The sequence below is a fragment of the Canis lupus genome, chromosome 3 (assembly GCF_003254725.2).
Source record: "Canis lupus dingo isolate Sandy chromosome 3, ASM325472v2, whole genome shotgun sequence".
NCBI lineage: Eukaryota > Metazoa > Chordata > Mammalia > Carnivora > Canidae > Canis > Canis lupus.
The window spans coordinates 49,757,712-49,774,346 of NC_064245.1; the positions used below are offsets into that span (position 1 = coordinate 49,757,712).

The window sequence follows — 16,635 nt, forward strand, 5'->3', positions numbered from 1 at the left end:
CACACTCAGACATCACAAATGATAAAACACATAGGGGAAGGAAACACACTCTAATTTTCCTGTGGGGCTGTGAGTGGGTGCCGTGCCTGAAGATGTGCTTCCTTAGCAGTGACAAGCCAACTCAATTAGCTGGAAAAAAAGGGGTCAAACAGCAAGCCATTATGCAGACGCATAGTCATCTAAAGCTAGCTGCTTTTAAGGATTTAGGCAGAGGTTGCAGGATGGGAACAGATCAGAGGCTTTCTAAGTTCATTTGTAGTGTTATTTTAATATTTGAGCTCATGTAATCATTAATAACATTCAACAGAGCCAATGAGAGAAATGGCTAGAAAACAATAGACTACTATTTAAAAGTGAATTATTATAAGGTAGGTTTATTTTTATTTTTTATTTTTTCATGCTGTAGAATCTTTAATTAAGTATAAAGACTTCCAATCACGTCACCTAGGGTCCATTTTACCCATTGCTCTGTTTGGCTGCCAGTCTCTTGTCTCTTTCCTCAGCAATGGTGAGGCGGATACCCTTTCCACAGGGAAGAAAAATCCATGGTTTGTTGCCTTTGCCAATAACAAAAATGTTGGAGAGTCAGGTGGCAAAGCTGTTGCCATTGGCATCTTTCACGTGAACTACATTAAAAGAACCAGGGTATCTCTCTTGGTTGGTGATCACACCAATTCTTCCCAGGTTGGCACCTCCAGTCACCATACACAGATTACCAGTATCAAACTTGATGAAATCCATAATCTTTCCAGTCTCCAAATCAATCTGAATGGTGTCATTCACCTTGATGAGGGGATCAGGATAGCAGATGGTGTGAGCATCATGAGTCACCAGATGAGGGATTCCTTTTGTTCCCACAAAGATCTTTCTCACTTTGCACAACTTATACTTGGCCTCCTCAGGTGTAATCCGATGAACAGCAAAGTGACCCTTGGTGTCATAGATTAGATGGAAATTCTCCCCAGTCTTGTCAATGCTGATGACATCCATAAAACCAGCAGGGTAGGTGATATCAGTTTGGACCTTGCCATCAATCTTAATAAAATGCTGCATACAGATCTTCTTTACTTCATCCTCTGTTAGGGCATACTTAAGTCTGTTCCTTAGGAAAATGATGAGAGGAAGACATTCTCTCAGCTTATGGGGGCCAGTAGACGGGCGAGGAACAAACACACCAGTCAGTTTATCCAGCATCCAGTGCTTTGGAGCTGCTACACACTTCAGATGCTTTTTGGGACCACAAGCCATGGCTGCGCTAGGCACAAAAAGAGCATAAAGTAGGTTTAAATTTCCCTCAGTTGGTACACATAGTATTTAATAAATGCCAGCTAAATGAATGAACACTGTTATTTTAGTTTGTCTGAGTTGCCCTCTTTTAACCATTTTTTCATTCAGTATGTGTTTTGGGGCATTTATTAACAGCAAAAGTGCATGAGTTTTGAGATTAAAATAAATAATCCTTGACCTCAAGGAGCTTACATGCACACATGAGTATGTGAACCAATATGACAAACCAACGGCAGAATCTTTGAAGAAGGAAGATCTTAGTCTACCCAGGACTGGCAAGGAGGAATTCACTGAGAAGGCAGCTTTTGATTTGAAAGAGGGAAGGAATTGCCAAGATGTTAAAATTATCAGAGGGGAGCCTTCCAGATAGAGGCAGAAGCAAGTGCAAAGACCAAAAAAAGAAAAAAAAAAAAAGAAGAAGAAAGAAAAACCCATGAAGAGAATGGTAGGTTCATATAAGGCTGGAGTATTTGGCAAAAAAGTAAGGTCAGGGAGCTCACCCAAATGGATTTGGAACACTCTAATATCTTACTAGACAATAAAAGGATGGGGATATATAATTCACAAAGAGGAAATAGAAAAACTGATAAACTCATAAAAATATTCAACTTGCCAATAATCAGAAAACACAATTTAGATCAAGACATCAATTTCACAAATCAAAGTAGCAAATATTTTGAGAAATGATAGTGGTGAGGATTCAATAAAATGGTCACTAATATATGCTGCTAGGAATGTAGGTTGAGAAAACCTTCATGAGAATGATGAGGGTGATGTATATAATACTTTTTTAAAAGTTTCTATTCCTTAACTCAATTTTTTAAGCTCTTGAAATCTGTCCAAAAGAATCATTGGAAAAGGTAGATGAAAACTTGTGCCCCAAAATATCAATCATAGTATTACTTATAATTGGAAATATAACCAGAGAAAGTCTGATAACAGGGAATGATGTACAGTAAAAGTGATATAGTTATACATCATAATATTATGCATTATGGCAACATAAAAATAGATTAGGAATGATTTATGCCAATGGTAATAGCTTATGATAAAATATTGACTAGAAAAAGTGAGGTTCAAAATTCAGTATGATCCCAGTTACACACACAACTTCTGCTTTAGGCAAATATGAAAGAACCGGGGACAGATTTATCTTCCTACATGAAAAAAATAGCCACAGTAAAATATATAAAACAGTGTTTAAAAGATACTAGACATCAGGAAATGAAGGACAGTGATCCCTGAAAGATAAACTCTTAAATTACCATGGTTAATGACTTAAAAAGTTTCCAGGTTGCAGTACAGAGCTGGAGACCCCAGATACAGCCTACAGATGGCCTGAAATTGATGGGACAGAGTTGAGGAGAGGGCTGAGATTCTGGAGACATTCTGTACCCAGAATTCACAGAATAGGGTTCTGGAAGGAAGAAAGCTTCACGGAGAGAGAGGGAACTCTGAAGAACTTCAGAGGTTCTCCTTTAAGAATTCATCTGGTTGAATTGAACAGTATGTACTTATGGGGCAAATACCCAAAGCTAGGGAAAGACCACCTGAAAGGAATAGAGGGAGCAATGCCTGGTGTTTACAGAGGACTGAATATGATGTTTGGTTCTACAAAGAAGATCGGAAAAAACCTCATGATTTGTAGGGTATTGGGTAGAACACACAGAAGAGCCTTGCGTCAGTAGTGGGGGATAGTAACCTCTAAACTGAACACTGCTATGGGCCTATTACACTTTAAAAGCAAGAAATGAAAAGATAAAACTGTGTCTAAAAAAACTTAACTACATCTCAGGATAAATCTTCAGAATATTTATAGGGGCACAAAACTAGTTAGCCCTTAGCAAAGTGCAAGTTACAATGTCTAGAACCCAATGAAAATGATCAGACATTAAAAAGTTATTCTAAACATATTCCATATGTTCAAAGTTTAAAGATGTGGAAGGTTATTTAAAAAGACACAAATTGAACTTCTAGAGAGACGAAAGCTACAGGTGCAAGAGATAAATACACTGGGTTGAATTAAGTCAAGTTAGATCTGGCAGAAGAAAAGATGAGTGAATTTGAAGACATAGAAACAGAAAGTATCCAAAATGAAACAGAGAGAAAAAAAAAAAAACACAAAAAGAGAGCACCAATGAATCATAGGACAATTTCAAACAGCCTAATATATGTATAATTGGAGTTTCTGGAAAGAGAAGAGTAAAATGAAGATAGAAAAAAAAATATTTGAAGAAATAATGGTTTAAATTTCCTAAATTTGATGAAAGCTATAAAGTCAGAGATCCAAGAAGCTTAATATACCAAAAGCATGAGAAACATGACTACTCTCAGACAAATCATAATCAAATTGCTCAAAAGTGATGATAAAGAAAAAAGTCTTAAAAGCAGCTAGAAAAAAAAAGATACATGTTATGCACATAGGAAGAAAGCTAAGAATCAACAAATTTCCCTTTGGAAACAGTACAAGTGAAAAAATAGTGGAGCTTCATCTTTAAAGGATGGAATTGCATATGCCATTAAAATACCTTTGAAAAATGCGAATGGAATAAAAACTACAAAAGGAAAAAGAATTCATTGGTAGTTGACAGGAAATTTCTCCATTACAGGAATTGTGAAAAGAAAGCCTCATGCAGAAAGTAAATGGTACTGGGTGAAAAGACATATTTACTCAACAGACTGAAATACTGGAAATAGTAATATATGAGTAGACAGATTTGATTTTTAGTTTATTATTTTAATCTCTTTAAAAGATAGTTAGGGGTGCCTGGGTTACTCAGTCATTTAAACGTCTGACTCTTGGTTTTGGTTCAGGTCATGATCTCAGGATCATGGGATCAAGCCTCATCTCAGGCTCCACACTCAGCAAGGCATCTTCTTGAGATTCTCTCTCCATCTCCCCTGCCCTGCACCACTGCTCACACCACTTGCTCTCTCACTCTCTCTGAAATAAGTAAATACAATCCTAAAAAAAGATAGTGACTGTTTCAGTAAAAAGAATCACAATATTGTCTGGAGTTTACATTCCATGTAAAGTTTAAATGTGTAACTCCAAGAGCACAAGGTCAGGATGAGAGAAGTGCAAGTATTTTATTGCAATGGCCTTATATGTGAATTGGTATAATAACACTCAAAGGTAGACTGTGATCAGTAAAAAATGAATATTAAAGCAAACACTAAAATAATAAAGGGTTATAGCTAAGACAGCAAAGATGATAATATGGAGTAAAAATATTCAATTTAATCCAAAAGAAAGATGGAAGAAGAAAAGATGATCAAGGAACAAGTGTTACATACAGACAATGAATGGCAAGATCACACATCAATAAGGTGTAAATGGTTTAAATATCCCAGTTGAAGAATAAAGGCGGTCATACTGATAAGTAAGCAAGACTCACCTATATGCTGCATGCAAGAAACACACTTTAATATGAAGACACAAGTAAGTTTAAAGTAAAGGGATGTTAAAGATATACCAAGCTAATACTAAACAAAATAAAATTAAAGTACCTTTACTAATAATCAGATTAAGTGAATTTCAGAACAAAAAATACTGCCAGGAATAAAGTTATTTCATGATGATAAAGGGTCAATTTATCAAGAGGACTTGAAAACCTTAAACATTTATGCACCTAATAATAGCACCTCAATATAAAGGAAGTAAACACTGATACAACTGAGGGGAGAATTACATACATCCATAATTACAGTTGGAAAGTTTAATAACTCTCTCAATAATTGACAGAATGAATAGAGGGAAACTCACTAAGGATAGAAAAATCTGAATAACACTATCAACCAATGTGACATAACTGATATTCATAGAATACCTATCAACAGCAGAATATAGATTCTTTTCAAGTGCCCACGGAACTTTTATAAAGATAGACAATATTATGGGCCATAATACCAGTCATAATGTTTCTAAGAATTCAAGTAATATAAGGTGTGTTTCTGACCATGATGCAATTAAATTAGAAATCAATGAGAAAGGTCTTTTGAGGAGAGCCCAAATATTGGAAATTAACACATTTCTAACAAAACCAATGAGTTAAAGAAAAATCAAAAGAGAAAGTAGAAAATGTTTTGAACCAAATGAAATACAGAATTTTAAAATCTTTGGGATGCCACATGTTTGGTAGAAATTTATATAATCACAGACACATGTTAGAAAAGAAGAAAGGCCATCTAATCAATGCCCTGAGATTCCACCTTTAGAAACCTTTAGGAAAATGTCAATATCTGAAGTAAGTAAAAAGAAAAAAAGGAAATAAGAAAGATAAGAATAGGAATCAGTGAAATGGTAAAAGAAAAATAAAGAGAAAAAGTAATTTAATCAAAAGCTGATTCTTTGAGATAATACAATTGCTAAAATCCCTATTCCAACTGCTCAGGAAAAAAGTGAGAGAAGACACAAATCACCATTATTGGGCATGAGAGAGGAGATTGCTACAAGTTATATAGTAATGAAAAGAATAATAAGGGAATATTACAGACGACTTCATGCCAATAAACTTGACAACTTAAATGAAATGGAAAAATTCCTTGACAAACTACCAAAGCACACTCAAGAAGAAACAGATGACCTAAATAGCCCTGTATTCATTAGAAGAATTGAATGCATGGTTAAAATCACCCCCACAATGAAAATTCCAGGTTCAGATGGCTTCACTAGTGAAGCTTACCAACATTTAAAGAATAAATATTAGCAATTCCATATAAACTGTTCCAGAAAATTAAAGAGAGAATATTTTCCAACTTATTCTGTGAGGCTAGCATTACCCTGATGCCAAAAGCAGGCAAAGGTATTACAAGGAAGGAAAACTACTAGCCAGTATCTCTTATGAATAGAGATGCAAATACCCTCAATGCAAGTTTATAAAATTGATATCAACAGTGTATAAAAAGATTAAGACCAATTGAGATTTATTCCAGGAATGCAAGATTGATTTAACATGAAGAAATCATTGCATATAATTTACTATATAAGAAACTAAAAAACCAGCAACATATGGTTATCTCAATAGACACAGAAAAAAAGCATTTGACAAAATTCAACACCATTTCCTCATAAGAATTCAACAAAATTAGAAGTAGAAAGGACCTATCTCAATAAATTACACCTGTGAAAATCATTAGGCAACATCATACTTAAATGATGAAAGACAATACTTTCCTCCCAGTATCAGAAGCAAGACCAGAATGTCCACTTTCTCCACTTCTGTTTTACATTGTTTTGGAGATTCTAGTTAGGGCAATGAGACAAGAAAAAAAATAGGGACATCCAGATGGGTAAGGAGAAAGTGTAATTCTTTATTAGCAGATAATGTGATTGTCTATATAGAAATTCTGATGGAATCTACACACATACACAAAATACCAGAACTATTAATTGAGTTTACCAAAGTTTCTGGATGCAAAAATCAATACACAAAAAATAAATTTTATTTCTGTATAGTGAAACAAAGCATTGGAAACTAAAATTTTTGAAATACAGTTTACAATAGCATCAAAAATATGAAATACTTAGGAATAAATCTTACAAAAGATGTTAAAGATCTATACACTGCAAACTAAAAAACATTCCTGAATCAAATTTATTAAGACCTAAATAAGTAGAGTTAATGGTTTGGAAGACTCAATATTGTTAAAGATATCAATTTTTCTTAAATTTATTTATAGATTGGATGCATTCCCAGTCAAAATTGTGAGGAATTTTTTGTTTGGAGAAACTGATAAATTGATTCCAGAATTCACATGGAAATGCAATGGACCTAGATAGCCAACACAATTTAGAAAACTCGGAGGACTAACCACAATATATTTCAAGATTTATTATAAAGCTACAGTAATCAAGACAGTGTACTATTGATATAAAGACTTACAAATAGATTAATGAAACAATAGTTCAGAAGTAAACCTGCATATATAGGGAAAATTGATTTTTGTCATAGACAAATTCCATAGAGAAACAATGGTCTATTCAATGTATGGGCCTTGAAAAACTTGATGTCCATATGCAAAAGATGAATTTCAGCTTATACTTTACACTATAAGATAAAATGGATAATAGCTCTAATCTTGCAACCTACAGCTATAAAATTTCTAGAAGATATCAGGGGGAAACGTTGTGACCTTTGGCTAGGCAGAAATTCTTTAGATACAACATGAAAAGCACAATCTATAAAGTAACAAATGGGCAAACTGGATGTCATCAATATTAAAAACTTCTACACTCTAGAAGTACTATTAAGGAGCTCCTGGGTGGCTCAGTAGGCTGTGTCTGTGCCTTTGGCTCAGGTCATGATCCCAGGGTCCTGAGATCAAGCCTTGAGTTGGACTCCCTGCTCACAGGGGAGTCTGTTTCTCCTCTCCCTCTGGCCCTTCACTGCCCTTACCCTGCTTGTGCGGTCTCTCTCTCTCTCAAATAAATAAGATCTTTTTAAAAAATGTACATTAAGAGAATGAAGAAAGAGGCCCTAGACTGGGAGGCAATATTTGTCAGTCATAAATACCACAAAGGAGTTTTATCTTGTATATATAAAGAAAACCCAAAATTCAATAATAAAATGAACAATCTAATTTAAAAACAGTGAAAAGATTTGAACAGATATGCATCAAAAAAATCATCACCATGATCAAGTGGGATTTATTGCTGGAGCACAAGGATGATTCAGTATTTGCAAATCAATCAACATGATATTTCACATCAATAACAGAAAGGTTAAGCATATGATCATTTCCAAATACCAATAGCAGAAAAAGCATTTGACAAAGTACAACATTCATTCATAATAAAAACCCTCTGACGGGCACTGAGGGAGGCACTTGACAGGATGAGCACTGGGTGTTATACTATATGTTGGCAAATCAAACTCCAATAAAAATATACAAAAAATAATAAAAACCCTCAACAATGTGGGTTTAGAGGGAACATACCTCAACATAATAAAGACTCTTTATGAAAAACCCATAGCTGACATCATACTCAGTAGGGAAAAATTGAGAGCTTTTCCCTTAAGATTAGGAGCAAGACAAAGATGTCCACTCTCACCACTTTTATTCAGCGTAGTACTGGAAGTCGTAGCCATAGCAATCAAACAACACAAAGAAATAAAAGGCATACAAATTGATAAGGAAGAAGTAAAACTCACTATTTGCAGATGACATGATACTATATATATAAAACATGAAAGAGTCCATCATAAAACTGCTGGAACTGATAAAAAAAAATTCAGTAAAGTCACAGGATACAAAATCAATGTAAAGAAATACAGAAATCTGTTGCATTTCTATACATCAAAAATGAAGCAGCAGAAAGGGAGATTAAGAAAACAATCCCAGTTACAATCGCATCATAAGTAATTAGATACCTAGAAATAACCTAACCAAAGAGGTGAAAGACCTGTACTCTGAAAACCATAAAACACTGGTGAAAGAAATTGAAGATGACACAAGAAATGGAAAGGCATTTTATGTTTATGGATTGGAATACTACCCAGAGCAATTTACACATTTAACACAGTCCCTGTCAAAATACCAACAGCCTTTAGAACAAACAATCCTAAAATTTATATAGAACTACAAAAGACCCTGAATACTCAAAACAATTTGTAAAAGAAAAGGAAGGTTGGAGGCATCATAGTTCTGGACTTCAGCTTATATTGCAAAGCTGTAGTAATCAAAACAGTGTATTACTGGCACAAAAATAGACATAGATCAATGGAACAAAACAGAATAGAAAGCCCAGAAATAAACCCACAAATATATGGTAAATTAATCTTCACAAAGTAGGAAAGAATGTTCACTGGGAAAAAGTATATTCAACAAATGGTGTTGGGAAAACTGGATAACAACATGCAAAAGAATGAAACTGGACCACTTTCTTACACCATACACAAAAATAATTTCAAAATGTATTAAAGACCTAAATGTGAGACCTGAAAGCATAAAAATCCTAGAGGAGAATGCAGGCAATAATTTCTTTCACATAGGCCATAGCAACTTCTTTCTGGTTATGATTCCTGAGGCAAGGGAAACAAAAGCAAAAATAAACTATTGGGACCTCATCAAAATAAAAGGCTTCTGCACAGCAAAGGAATCAACAAAATTAAAAGGCAACCCACTGGATGGGAAAAGATATTTGCACATGACACATCTGATAAAGGGTTAGTATCTAGAATACATAAAGAACTGATACAACTCAACACCCCCCAAATGAATAATCCAATTAAAAATGGGCAGAAGAGATGAATAGATATTTCTCCAAAGAAGACATGCAGATGGCCAACAGACACATGGGAAGATGCTCATTATTACTTGCTATCAGGGAAATGCAAATCAAAAATAAACTACAATGAGATTTCATCTCACGCCTGTCAGAATGGCTAGTCAACAACCCAAGAAATACATGTTGGTAAGGATGCAGAGAAATGGGAACCCTCTTGCACTGTTGGTGGGAATGCAAACTTGAGCAGCCACTGTGGAAAACAGTATGGAGGTTCCCCAAAAAGTTAATAAAAAGACTACTTTATGATCCAGCAATCACACTACTGGGATATTTATCCATAGAATACCAAAACACTAATTCAAAGGGATACATACATCTCTATGCTTATTGCAGCATTATTTATAATAGCCAAATTATGGAGGCAGTCCAAGTGTTTATTGATGGATGAGTAAAGAAGATGTATATATATATACACATACACAAAAAAAGGATATATACACAGAAAGGATAAGAAATATATATATATATGTGTGTGTGTGTATATATATATATATATATATACACACACACATACACATACTAGAATATTATTCAGTCATAAAAAAGAATGAAATCTTGCCATTTGCAATGACGATGGAGCCAGAGAACATAATGCTAAGTGAAATAAGTCAGAGAAAGAAAATGCCATATGATTTCAATTATATGAGGAATTTAAGAAAAACAAATGAGCAAAGGGAAACAGAGAGAGAGAAAGAGAGAGAGAGAAAGAGACAAATTAAGAAACAGACTCTTAACTCTAGATAATAAACTGATGGTGACCAGAGGGGAGGGGGTGAGGGGATGGGGGAACTAGGTGATGGGGATTAAGGAGTGATCTTGTCCTGAGGAGCACCAGTTGTTGTATGCAAATGTTGAATCACTATATCGTACTTCTGAAACGAATGTCACAATGTATGTTAAGTAACTGGAATTAAAATAAAACGTTAAAAAAATTTGAACAGATATGTCACCAAAGAAGATATACAGGCGAATATGCACATATAAACATATAAAATATGAGCAACATTAAAATTCACTAGGGAAATGCATATTAAACCCACTATATGATATCATTATACACCCATTCATAATGATTAAAATAAAAAAGATTGACCATCACAAAGGTAGGTAAAGGTGTGAAAGAGTAGAATTCAGACATTATACTGATGGAAGTACAAAAATGGTATAATCACTTTGGAAAACAGTTTCCAGTTTCTTAAAAATTGAATGTAACATCTAAAAATATGTCTATTCTTTTTCTGGATATTTACCCAATAGAAATGATAGTATATATCTTTACAAAGTATAGTAACCCAAACCCAGAAACAATAATAATTTCCACCAGCTGGTGAGTAGATAAAATGTGATATCTTAGTAATGGAAGATTACTCAGCAATAAAATGAATGAATTAATAGATTTTATTTATTTATTTGAGAGAGAGAGAGAGAACAGAGGGAGAGAAAGAGATGCAGACTTCCTGCTGAGCAGGGAGCATGATGTGGGGCTCAATTCCAGGACCCTGAGACCATGACCTGAGCCGAAGGCAGATGCTCAACAGACTGAGCCACCCAGGCGCCCCAAATCTTTTTTTAAGAAAAGATAGATAGATTAATTAATTAATTAATTAATTAATTAATTGTCAGTGAGGGCAGGAAAGGGGGCACAAGGAGAGGGAAAGAGAATCTCAAGTAGATTCTATGCTCGGCATGGAGCCTGATGTGGGGTCCCACATCAGCCCCACATAGGGCTCCATCTCACAACCCTGAGATCATGACCTGGGCCGAAACCAAGAGTTGGATAATTGACTGAACCACACAGGCACTCCAAGGAACAAACTCTTGATATATGCTGTAACATGAAAAGATCTCAAAGTAATTGTATTGATTGAAAGAAGCCAGATAAAAAAAAATGTGTGCTACATGATTCCATTTATATAAAATTCTAGCAAATGCAAAATAAACTACAGTGATAGAAAGCAGATGAGTGGCTATAGAGAGACAGGGGTTGGAAGTAAAGGAAAGATGAGAGGGAGGGATTACCCAGAAGTATGAGGAAACTTTTGGGGGTTTGACCTTGTTCATTATTTTGATGGTGGTGATACTTTAAAAGTATATACATATGTAAAATCTTATCAAATTGTACCCTTTATATGTGTATAGTTTATTGTATGCCAATTATATCTCCATACATCAGTCAAAAAATACCCCCCCATGTTTCTTTTACATGGAAAATATATGCAGCAAAATATTTAAAGAACACCAATAACTAAAAAAAAAAAAAAAAAAAAAAAAAAAAAAAAAAAAAAAAAAAAAAAAACACCAATAACTAGTTGCTATCTTGGGACTGTAAATTAACTTTAAAAGCTTTCTATAATTAAAAAAAAAAAAAGCTTTCTATAATTATTAAGGTATTACCTTTATAATTATGAAATTAAAGCTAAATAAAAATAGTTGCAGTAATGTCCAGTCCACCAAATATTTTATTTGATTATCTGGCTATATAGATACTTGCATTGAAACTAAAAACACCATCATTGGTCTTCGGATTGGTCATTTATTCATTCTTTCACAAAGGAATTGAAAAGGAGTTTTGACCCAGGAGGAAGACTTAGCCTACCTGTGTCAGGTTTGGAGGATGGAGGGAACAAAACAGGTTGGCTTTCTGGGCACAGAGAAAAACATTAGGGAATGCACAGAAGCACAAAACGGACTGGTGGGTGGGTGAACAAGTAGTTGGATATTAATATAGGTAAAGTTTGAGATGAATGGTAATAGGAGAGAAAGGTGAACCAATCTGGGATCTTTTTTCTACATCTTCTCTTTCACTCTGGCTTCCTCTTCCCTCCTCTTTCCTTTCACCCCTTAGTTTTTTGTTTTGTTTTTGTATGGTTTTTTGTTTTTGCATTCTGGGGAAATGCTTTGTTTTCAATTTTTTAATTCAAATTCTTTGTTTTCAACTTTTTTTAATTCAAATTTTTGCTGACTGCTGTCTGGTATTCACTGCTTCCAAGAAAGTTTCAAATGTATTTATTTATTTTAAAATATTTTATGTATTCATTTGACAGAGAGAGACAAAGCACAAGCAGAGGGAGTGGCAGGCAAAGGGAGAGAGAGAGAAGCAGACTCTCTGCTGAGCACGGAGCCCCATGCAGGGCTTAATCCCAGGATCCTGGGGTCATGACCAGAGCTGAAAGGAGATGCTTAACTGACTGGGCCACCCAGGTGCCCCAAGTTTCAAATTTATAATCATGTATTTCACATATATATTCAATTCTTTATATTTTTAGACTGATGGCTTCATGGCAGTTTGCTCTAGGGTTATAGGCACAGATGCCATCGAGGATATTCTTAAGAACAGACATCAGGTATTTTAGAATTCATTTCTCTTTTCTGACTATATTTACTGTGTATCACAGAGGGGAAACCCGCGAGTATTAAGAAAACTGATTATCTTCTCCTTTTGAAGTGAAGAATAGTTTTATTTGTTAGTTCAGCTTTACAGAGACACTTGTGTTCCCTCCCGTATTAGTTTGTAATCAATAACAGTTGAGCTGGATTATGTTGGAGTTTGGTATAGGTTTCTTCTTTCTTTCTTTCTTTCTTTCTTTCTTTCTTTCTTTCTTCTTTCTTTCTTTCTTTCTTTCTTTCTTTCTTTCTTTCTTTCTTTCTTTCTTTCTCTCTTTCTTTCTTTCTTTCTTTCTTTCTTTCTTTCTTTCTTTCTCCCTCTTTCTTTTCTTTTCTTTTCTTTTCTTTTCTTTTCTTTTCTTTTCTTTTCTTTTCTTTTTTTGGCATAGGTTTCTAGTGAAATATTCCATAGCAGGATCTTCAGGGTCAGATTAAGAAAAAAAGAAAAAAGAAAAAGAAAGAAAGAAAGAAAGAAAGAAAGAAAGAAAAGAAAAGAAGAAAGAAAGAAAGAAGAAAGAAAGAAAAGAAGAAAGAAAGAAAGAAAGGAAGGAAGGAAGGAAGGAAGGAAGGAAGGAAGGAAGGAAGGAAGGAAGAAAGAAACCCTAGTAGTTACTATTTTGCCAGTTTCAAAACCTGGCAATCTAAAGAAACAATGTAATGGAACAGGCACATAGCCATAGCAACAGATTTTGATTTTTTATTTCAGTATTGCTGAGATGGTATGTTCCATCCCTGCTCACTTGTCAGTGTGACATCAAGAGTTGTTGACCTTGGGGGCTTCTCAAATGCAGGTGTGCTAAGAGGAAGATGACCACGCTTGGGCTTGTCTGAAAGATTTGCATGTTGCTTTCATAGTGAGTGCTCATTTCTCTGGGATGAAGGTGTAGCTCCAAGAGTTTACTAATGTCCATGTCCATTGTCTTCTGGTGCCCTTTGGGATGGTCTCATTCCTGTTTTCAGGACTGCTACCATTTTTTGCAGTTTAAATATTTCTAAAATACTTTTAAAAGAGTGAAACAATTTTAGGCTATAGCAATAAGTTTTAAAATTCTATAGAATCTTTAAATGTTTTGTGCAGAAGGGAAAGTAGAGAGTACTTATTCCCATACCCTCACTTGATAAATATGCTGAGTCAAAAATAGGTGATTTCCTATAATTTACACAGGTAATGGGTAGAAGAGGTCGGGTACGATTTCAGTTCTCCTGGTGTGAATATCCAAGTCTACTTTCACCACACGGTGCTGCCATGCAATGACTGCCTTTTCCTCAATATTTAAAAGCAGAAATGATTAAGTAACTAGAATAAATAAATAAAACATGTGTAGGGAACAGTTTTACTAGGGCTGGAGGGCTATTAAAAGAAAAGAGGCAGCCTCATGTCTTGGTTTCTTGGAGGTGGAAATGATTTGTTTTTGAAAATGGCCCACCCTCATCATGGTAATCATCATCACATATAATAAAATCCCATTTTATGTGACATGCTTCAGGCCAAATAAATCCCCCCAACATGCTTCTCAGTTAATATCAAGGCCTGCCAATTATATGATTCTGTTATGGAGTTAAATAATATAGTGGCAGAGTTATAATAATAATGGGTAAGAAGGAAAGTGGGGAATGATCAAGCAGTAGCCATGGAGGAAAGAAGTGTTTCTGAAACAAGATCAAGAATCCATGACACCAAGATCGGAAAGGCAGTTCCAGGTGACAGAGACCCACTAATCCTGAGTACATGGGTAGCCCCCTGCCATCTCTTGGTAGCCGTAGGTATTACAGCTCCAAATCACCTCATCTATGAGCGGGCATACATTTCTTAAGATTTTGGAAATATATAAAGTGTTATATATAATGAGAAAAATTCATTTTTATACAGATGTTGTTTCCAAGACACTCAGAGGATATATATTTAAAAGAAACTCATATTTTATTTCTCTTATGTTGTTCGGAGAACCCACAGATTGCCTTTCTGGATTTTGTTTGTGATAGGGATAAAGATTCACCCCAAGTAATATCCTCGTAGTACGCTTTTCTGATCGGAGTTGCTGGCAAAGGCTGAAATGAGTTCATTAAACCGTTTGAGTCAATATAATTCCCTTGTTCAAAGCAGAAGTTTAACAGTATATTTCAGAAGCCAATTCTTGAATGGCTTTTGATTTTCCTGGGAATTTTATACATATTCTGTTTTTGTATTTTAAAAGGGAAAACAACTCAAAAAAGAAGTTATAAAATAATTTCTGGTTTCTTAAAGGAGGGTTTCTAGAATACAAAAAATATTTTTCTCTCAGGTTCAGCTTTTGTCCCTGAAAATTACCTTTAAGGAGTGCCTAGTTGGTGAGACTTTGTGACTAGCATTGGTTTATGGGAGTCCAGGCCTTAGATCACTGAATTTACTCAGAAACTGGTATGGTTGACATGCCTTAGGATGGGTTGGAAAATATCATGCATTGCAACATAAATCTCAATTTCACATCATGATTGGTAAAAGGAAAAATGGGGGAAATTAATGATAGTGTAAAGATTGCTCTATTTTGCATGGTGCTCCAGACCTTGCAGCCCACCACATTGAGTGTGGGGCTCCATTTGACAAATGTTTGCTTGTCAAAATGTTTCCTGTGGGAGTGGCATTATAACCTGAAAAGCCAATCTGATATGGAACCCTGTGGCCTCCATAGGGGTCTCTCTCTCCCAAGTAAATCCCACAGAGGGTACCATTATCATAGGCTTTGAAGAATTTGATTCATCTACATTAATAAAAAATGGAACATTAACTGGGAACCTAATATGTGCCAGACATTTTGATGTACATTATCTTTATTTAAGTTCCATGGATTCACTGTGAAGTTGGCTTTTATGTCCCTAATTGACAAAAGAGGAAACAGTCTCAGAGCTGTTTGGTAAACATGTCATACTGGAATGAAGATTCAAGTCATAGTATGTGACTCTAAATTCCAATTTTTTTTTCATCAGACAGTACATACTGGTTTTAAATTCATTTAACACCCCCCAGGCTATGCTTATTTCCATCCATAAATTTGAGGATCCCCAGCCTATTACTGATACTAATACATCTAATAAAGCTAAAGAACTTCATCTGCATCTACCTTTTGGGTTGTAAGCAAAACCATTCAAATTTCTGTACACTTGCCTATCCCTATGAAAACCAACATATACTGACATCCACAGATCAGTTAACAAAGTCTTAGATAAGATTATTAATAAGAAAGGATATGGTGGAAGGAGATACATTGCTTTCCATTTACAAAATCTGACTTCTTTACAAAGTATTTATTTATTTATTTAATTTTAATTTTTTAAAGATTTATTTATTTATTTATGATAGACATATATAGAGGCAGAGAGAACACAGGAGGAGGGAGAAGCAGGCTCCATGCCGGGAGCACGACGCAGGACTCGATCCCGGGACTCCAGGATCACACCCTGGGCCAAAGGCAGGCGCCAAACCGCTGAGCTACCCAGGGATCCCCAGTATTTCTTTTTTTAAAATGGAAGTTCTCCATTCCCTTCTCCAAATAAATTCTTACATGGGGCTTCACAACACAACCCAGATAGGAGCAGCCCCATAGGAAGTGACTGCAGATCTAGGGTTTTGCCTTCACTTGGCACCCTAAACTTCTCTTCCCCATCACATTCTCCAGGGCTCCAGGACTTGAGAGAAC

At 35.1% G+C, this 16,635-nt stretch overlaps 1 pseudogene; it reads right to left on the reverse strand.

Moving 5' to 3' along the window:
- Nucleotides 1–398: 398 nt before the first annotated feature.
- LOC112653577 (40S ribosomal protein S4, X isoform-like) lies at nt 399–1,265 on the reverse strand (annotated as a pseudogene).
- Nucleotides 1,266–16,635: the final 15,370 nt, after the last annotated feature.